Genomic DNA, 7,176 nt, shown 5'->3' with positions numbered 1-7,176 from the left:
AATATCTCTCATTTCTCTGAACTTTATTAAAATTTTACTTTTTTTTTGGCTGGGCGCGGTGGCTCATGCCTGTAATTATTATTTTTTTTAGGCAGGGTCTCATACTTTTGCTCAACCCGGAGTGCAGTGACACAATCATGACTCACTGCAACCTTGACCTCCCGGGTTCTAGTGAAGCTTCCCTCTCAGCCTCTCAAGCAGCTGGGACTACAGATGCAAGCCACCACGCCAGACTAATTATTTTTATTTTTATTTTTTTGTAGAGAAAGTATCCCACTGTGTTGCCCAGGCTGGTCTTGAACTCCTGGGCTCAAGCGATTCTCAAACAGGCCTTGGCCCTGTTTTTAGAGAGCGATATTTAGAAATCAAGATTAGGGTGCTAACAATTTTTTTTGTTGTTGTTTTGTTTTGATTTTTATATTTTTAAGGCGGGCTCTCACTCGGTAACACTTCCTTTTAGTGGAAGCGCCGGCCTCCTGGGAGATCCACACCCGCTGCCTCCTCCCGCCCCGTTTCTCGGGAAACCACCCAGACACCCCGCCCCACCCGCCGGGGCCCGCCGCGCATGCGCACCGTGGCGTGACGTCAGCTCGGCGGCCAGGACGCCGGACCTGCGGCAGTCGAGGTCTAGGAGACTAGAAGCTTTTGCGGCGTCTGACAGTTGTCCGCTCTGGTTCGCAGGTGAGTGTCTCTGTTTGGTCCGGACGACCCTAGCTCCTTTCCCCTCCGGCCCGCGTCCCTCCAGATTCTCCCTTAGAGCTGCCCAGCCTCGCGCTCCTCCGAGGGGACCCCGCACCGCGCCACCTCCCCTGCGTACCCACTCCGTAATTTCCCCTGAGGCGCCTGGCCACAGGTCCTCCCTCCTCCCTGGACCCCTGCCCTTCTCCAGGTCCGTCCTCTCAGCCTCCCCTAGAACAGCCCATCCGGGAGTCCTCCCAGTGGGTCCCCCCGTCTCTCGGGCCCCCTCCCGTAGCTTCCCGGGCGTCCCCTCTCCGGGCCTTTCCCCGAGCCCCTCCCCTCCGGCCCTGCGGACCCTCTGCCTTTCCCGACTGCGGCCTCCGCCTTGCATCCTTTCTGGCCGCTCGGGAGTGTCCCACACGTCTGACCGTCGGGACCTGCTGCGGCCCCCCCACCTGGGGTCTTCTGGCGTCCGATCTCCACCCCTCCTGCTCCCTCTGCTCCAGGGAACTTGCCTTCTCAGTTCTCCTGCCCAGAGGTCTCCCCACCTTAAGTCCTGGGGGGCATCGAGGCTTTACCCTCGCGGTGCGGTCCGCCCCCGCTTCATTTCACCTGCTCTTGGCCTTGCAGTGTCTTTAGTCGTAAGTGGTTGGTGTACGTTATCTTACATATCTCTCTTCGTGTTTGTTTCTCTTACTCAACTAGATAGAAATCTCCGGAGGTCAGTGATTTGCATAGGGATCCCCCCCCCTTGCTTAAATCTCAAATGTAGACTGGTTCGCATAGAAAATGAGCGAATAGTAAATTTCCGATGCTTCATAAATGAGCGAATAGTAAATTTCCGATGTTTCAGGGTGGGTGGAGGAAAGGAATGAGGTGCAGTGGTCACTGTAAACATTTAGGGGAACACGGTTAATTCAAAATAATACTGACTCATGGTCTCAGCCTTTAAATTTTTAGTGCTTAGGAAAGTGTGGAACCACCACCGAAGGCGGAGGGCTGACAGCTGAGGGGAGAAATATTCCAAGGTCTTCTGTGGCCTTTAATAGAACCAGTACCAATGCAGGAAGTGACTTCTCCGAAGTCACATGAGGAATTAGGACCCGAGCTGGCACTGTTAACTGCGTTTAGTATGGCCCTCAATATTTGTTGAATGAAAACATGTATGCGCAGACACAGCTGTGCGTCTGTGCCCATGCAGTGGGTGTGTCTGCCTAAGGACCTGTGGGTGTGTGGGAATACTGCTGTGACCGATTCAGTTGTGCTCAAGAGTGTTCAGTAGGTTCAGAAAGTTCCTAACCGTGGGCTGGTTGGCTGGATATTGATAGGACTGGCGCTTGTCTGGGCTTCCTTTGTGCCTGGTGTTTACTCTCTGTGGTGGTGATCTCTTTACTCGATTCTTACCCATTCGTACTGATCTCCCTGAGGACAAGAATCAAACTGTGTTGTAGCGTTTCCCTAATAAACAGCATAGTGTTTGGCACTTTGTAGGTGGTCAGTAAATGCTTATTGAAGAAGGCTGCAGAAAAGAACTCAGAACTTGACAGCAGTTCTTTGCTAGCATTATATTTTAAAGGCGTTGGGACATTCTGTAAGTAAATTTCCTGATATTCTCAAGGACTGAGTTGATTAAATGTGTACAGCAGTGGTATAGAGAGGACAGATACTCTTGTGTTAGTCCTTGGGAAGGTGGAGGTTTTTCTCGGCTCTTTCTGAAAGCTTTGCTTATGCTTTTCAGCTTGCATTAATATTTTTCTTTCTCCTTTTCTCTGCCTGCCTTCTTACTGTTTGTCTAAAGAAATTGAAGAATTACCTCATTAATAACAGTAACTACCAAAAACTGCAAAACACACTGTTAAAAATGCTCCCAAAGTGGGGGCTCATTGACCCCGTTGTTTTGTTGGTTGTATATTTGCTTCCACAGTGGATCATGGAAACAGAAAGTTGGACTTTCTTGCCTCTTTGCTTTCTTGGCCTGTCTGCCCTTTGATGGTGCTGGTATTAGGCTTGTTGTCAAGAAGTGGTTCCCAACTGGAAAGGGCCAGTGTCACATGGGGACTGACCTCTACCTGATGATGGGTCGCGTAAGCTTCTTTCCCTTCTGTTTCCGAATGTACCTGTGACATCTCTTTGACTGTCCATTGTTGTCCTCGAAGAACAGAGATGAGTTTTCTTCCTTTTTGTTAAGGAAGCCACTTTTATAGCTAAAGAGAGCTAGAGAACTGGGATATCATGAGGAGTTGTAGACAGTTAAACCTGAATTCCAGCTTTTCGAACGAAATACTAATGTTATTGTAGCAGTTCTCACTTTTTTTTTCGAGATGGAGTTTCACTCATGTTGCTTAGGCTGGAGTACAATGGCACAATCTTGGCTCACTGCAACCTCTGCCGCCCAGGTTCAAGGGAGTCCTGCCCCCTCAAGTAGCTGGGATTACAGGCATACGCCACCATCCTTGGCTAATTTTTTGTATTTTTAGTAGAGATGGGGTTTCACTATGTTGGTCAACCTGGTCTCGAACTCCTGACCTCAGGTGATCCACCTGCCTCGGCCTCCCAAAGTGTTGGAATTAGAGTCGTGAGCCACCGTGCCTGGCCAGTTCTCACTTCTGGACAATCTACTACAGGGCTGTTTGGACATATCTCCTTTAATTGTCACAATAACTCCATGAAGTAATTGGTTGTGCCTTGTCATACAGGTAAGAAAACTGAGGCTTAGAGAGGTTTAGAATCTTGATCAAGGTCATACTAGTGAGTAGAAGGCAAAGTAGGCTTCAGGCTTAGAGCTGTCAGATTCCAAAGGTGGTATTTTTTGTCCATCTGTTGTCTGTTTCGATTCAATGCTTTCAAGGAGATACAAATTCAAATTTAAAATAATTTAAATTGTTGAATATGGCTTATATTTTAAAGCTTTGTATAGGTTTTATTGGCATAAAAACAATGTTCTTTTGCAGCTAGTTTGCTGGTATTTCATTCTCTAGAGACCAACAGCTAGGGCTTAGTGTTTATCTGATGAGTTTGAGTTTATGCATTCCGTTTTGCTCCACTGTATAAATAGTGAAATGTTGAAATGCGTTGTGGAGTGGTGTGAAATTCAGCATGCTAAGGCAAACAAACAGAAGTCTTCTGAGCCATTTGAGAAGCAGCTTGATGTCCTTGTTTCTTCTGGAACAGGGCTGTCCAGTCTTTCGGCTTTCTTGGGCCACATTGGAAGAAGGCCACACATAAAATACACTAACACTAATCATAGCTGATGCACTAAAAAATAAAATTAAAACAAATCTCATAACGTTTTAAGAAAGTTTACAAATTTGTATTGGGCTGCATTCACAGCTGTCCTGGGCTGGGGCCACGAGTCGGACGAGCTTGTTCTAGAGTATTTTAGGCAAATTTTGGTTGGGGGAAAATAAGTAAGTAAGAGTAATAATAGTAGTAAATAGTAATAATTGCTGTCAAAGCAGCTACCATTTATCGAGTTCTAGTAACTGAGGCATCATGCCAAATACTTATGTATTATTTCACCCAATTTTCTAAACATCCTGTCAAGTAGGTGGTGGGAATTCTCATTTTACAGATCAGAAAACTAGACTTGGAAAAGTAACTTGCCCAATTGAGTCAGGATTTGCCCATCGGTCTTTTAACTCTAAAGCTTATACCCAAACACTAGGTTCCGTGAATTTTCAAAAGCGTATGATGGGCTGGCTACGGTGGCTTACACCTGTAATCCCAGAACTTTGGGAGGCTGAGATGGAAGACCTTGAGCCCAGGAGTTCGAGACCAGCTTGGACAACATAGTGAAACCTCGTCTCTACAGAAATAAAACAAAATAGTAATGCACTATTTTGATGTGATCCAAATCATGCTTTATGATTTTTGGTTTCTAAAGATACTCTCTAAATTTATCTCCCCAATTTAAAGACGAAAGCAGGGCACTGTTGGAAGCTTCAAGTAGGTAGATGAATTTAGGTTGGTTTTTTGTTTTGGTATAGTTGAAGATAATTCAGGTTATTGCTGACATGTTTACATTTATCAAAATAATACATGTACATAGATTGAAAGACCAGAGAAGCCAGGTGTGGTGGCTGACGCCTGTAATCCCAGCACTTTGGGAGGCTGAGGCGGGTGGATCACCTGAGGTCAGTAGTTTGAAACCAGCCTGGCTCACATGGTGAAACCCCGTCTCTACTAAACATACAAAAACATTGGCCGGGCATGGTGGCGGCGCCTGTAGTGCCAGCTACTCGGGAGGCTGAGGCAGGAGAATGGCGTGAACCCGGGAGGTGGAGTCTGCAGTGAGCCGAGATCGCCCCACTGCACTCCAGCCTGGGCGACAGACCGAGACTCTGTCTCAAAAAAAAAAAAAAATAGTATTTTATTTTTGTGGATATGGTAAAATTGCTATTGATTTATATGTAATCTTTTGACTTCTGATCATAGAAGACTTTTGCTGCCTTGTAAAACTCTTCAGTTCACCAATGAGTCAAAAACTTGTGGGAAATTTGTCAGTGACTTTTTTTCCACCCTGTAGTACTCGGTCCCTCTCCAGTCTGGACTGTTTTTTTTTTCTTTCCCCAGTCCTTCTGCACAGCTGCCTTTCTGGGAATTTCCTCCCCTGCCAGCTGAAGACAGAGTCCTACTCTGTCACCCAGGCTGGAGTGCAGTGACATGATGATTCATGGCTCACTGTGCTTCAACCTCCTGGGTTCAAGCGATCTTCCCACCTCAGTCTCCTGTGTAGGTGGGACTACAGGCATGCGCCACTATGCCCAGCTAACTTCTTAATTTTTTGTTGAGATAGTGTCTCACTGTGTTGCTGGGTTGGTCTCAAACTCCTGGGCTGAAGCGATTCTCCCACCTTGGCCTCCCAAAGTGTTGGGATTACAGACAAGGGCCACCATGCCTGGCCTTGATTAATAATTTGACTGGGTATGGAATTCTGACTTGGAAATAACTATTTTCCCTTAACATTTTGAAGGTATTGCTCTAGACGTCCTGTGCCTTGCTGATTGTTGATTCTTTATATATGCTTTTTTCTTTGGGAAGTTTTTAGGTTCTCTTCTTTGTCCCTAATGTTCCGAAATTTCAGTCATCCTGCTTACGGAGGATCTTTTAAAATTCATCATGCTGTACACTCATTGCAGCTTTTGAATCTAGAAATGTGTTATCCTGTTGCGGGAAATGGCTTTATGTTATGGTATGATTTCTCTGCTCCTTTCCTCTGTGGTTTATTTAGGAAATTCTCCTATAAGCAGAATTTTTTTTTGAGATGGAGTCTTACTGTGATGCCCAGGTTGGAGTGCAGTGGTGTGATCTCAGCTCACTGCAACCTCCGTCTCTTGGGTTCAAGTGATTCTTCTGCCTCAGCCTCCTAAGTAGCTGGGACTACAGGTGTGCGCCACCATGCCTGGCTAATTTTTGTATTTTTAGTAGAGACAGGGTTTCACCATATTGGCCAGGCTTGTCTTGAACTCCTGACCCCAAGTGATCTACCCACCTTGGCCTCCCAAAGTGTTGGGATTACAGACAAGGGCCACCATGCCTGGCCTTGATTAATAATTTGACTGGGTATGGAATTCTGACTTGGAAATAACTATTTTCCCTTAACATTTTGAAGGTATTGCTCTAGACGTCCTGTGCCTTGCTGATTGTTGATTCTTTATATATGCTTTTTTCTTTGGGAAGTTTTTAGGTTCTCTTCTTTGTCCCTAATGTTCCGAAATTTCAGTCATCCTGCTTACGGAGGATCTTTTAAAATTCATCATGCTGTACACTCATTGCAGCTTTTGAATCTAGAAATGTGTTATCCTGTTGCGGGAAATGGCTTTATGTTATGGTATGATTTCTCTGCTCCTTTCCTCTGTGGTTTATTTAGGAAATTCTCCTATAAGCAGAATTTTTTTTTGAGATGGAGTCTTACTGTGATGCCCAGGTTGGAGTGCAGTGGTGTGATCTCAGCTCACTGCAACCTCCGTCTCTTGGGTTCAAGTGATTCTTCTGCCTCAGCCTCCTAAGTAGCTGGGACTACAGGTGTGCGCCACCATGCCTGGCTAATTTTTGTATTTTTAGTAGAGACAGGGTTTCACCATATTGGCCAGGCTTGTCTTGAACTCCTGACCCCAAGTGATCTACCCGCCTTGGCCTCCCAAAGTGCTGTTATTAACAGGTGTGAGCCACTGTGCCCAGCCAGCAGAAAATTTTATATTCCAGGCCCATCCTGTACTTTTTTTCTGTCTCTTGGTCTTTTTTTTCACTCTTCATTTCAGAGAGATTTCTTTCATCTTGATCTTTTCAACTCTTGTATTGAATTTTTAATTTTGGTTATTATTTTTAATTGAGAGCTCTGAATATTTCTTTTTTTTTTCTTGTTTTTTTTGTTTGTTTGTTTTTTGTTTTTTTGAAATGGAGTCTCGCTCTGTTGCCTGGGCTGGAGTGCAGTGGCACGATTGCAGCTCACTGCAACCTCTGCCTCCCTGGTTCTAGCGATTCTTCTGCCTCAGCCTC

At 45.6% G+C, this 7,176-nt stretch overlaps 1 protein-coding gene across 20 annotated transcripts in view; it reads left to right on the top strand.

Annotated features, from left to right (window-relative positions):
* Positions 1–555: 555 nt before the first annotated feature.
* PLEKHB2 (pleckstrin homology domain containing B2) overlaps positions 556–7,176 on the top strand; it is a 45,771-nt gene continuing 39,150 nt past the window's right edge. For 12 of the 20 annotated variants that reach the window (XM_033231943.1, XM_033231942.1, XM_033231941.1 and 9 more), the window contains exon 1: positions 591–681. The gene's annotated coding sequence lies outside the window, so the exon portion shown is untranslated. Of the gene's footprint in view, positions 682–7,176 lie in introns of all 20 variants that reach the window. The other 8 variants (XM_033231940.1, XM_033231936.1, XM_033231939.1 and 5 more) reach the window with 1 other exon arrangement.

This window comes from Trachypithecus francoisi, unplaced genomic scaffold (genome assembly GCF_009764315.1).
Source record: "Trachypithecus francoisi isolate TF-2019V2 unplaced genomic scaffold, Tfra_2.0 Lachesis_group13, whole genome shotgun sequence".
Lineage (NCBI taxonomy): Eukaryota > Metazoa > Chordata > Mammalia > Primates > Cercopithecidae > Trachypithecus > Trachypithecus francoisi.
Note: the sequence above shows the minus strand (reverse complement) of the source record. Positions and strands in the feature narration are given on the sequence as shown.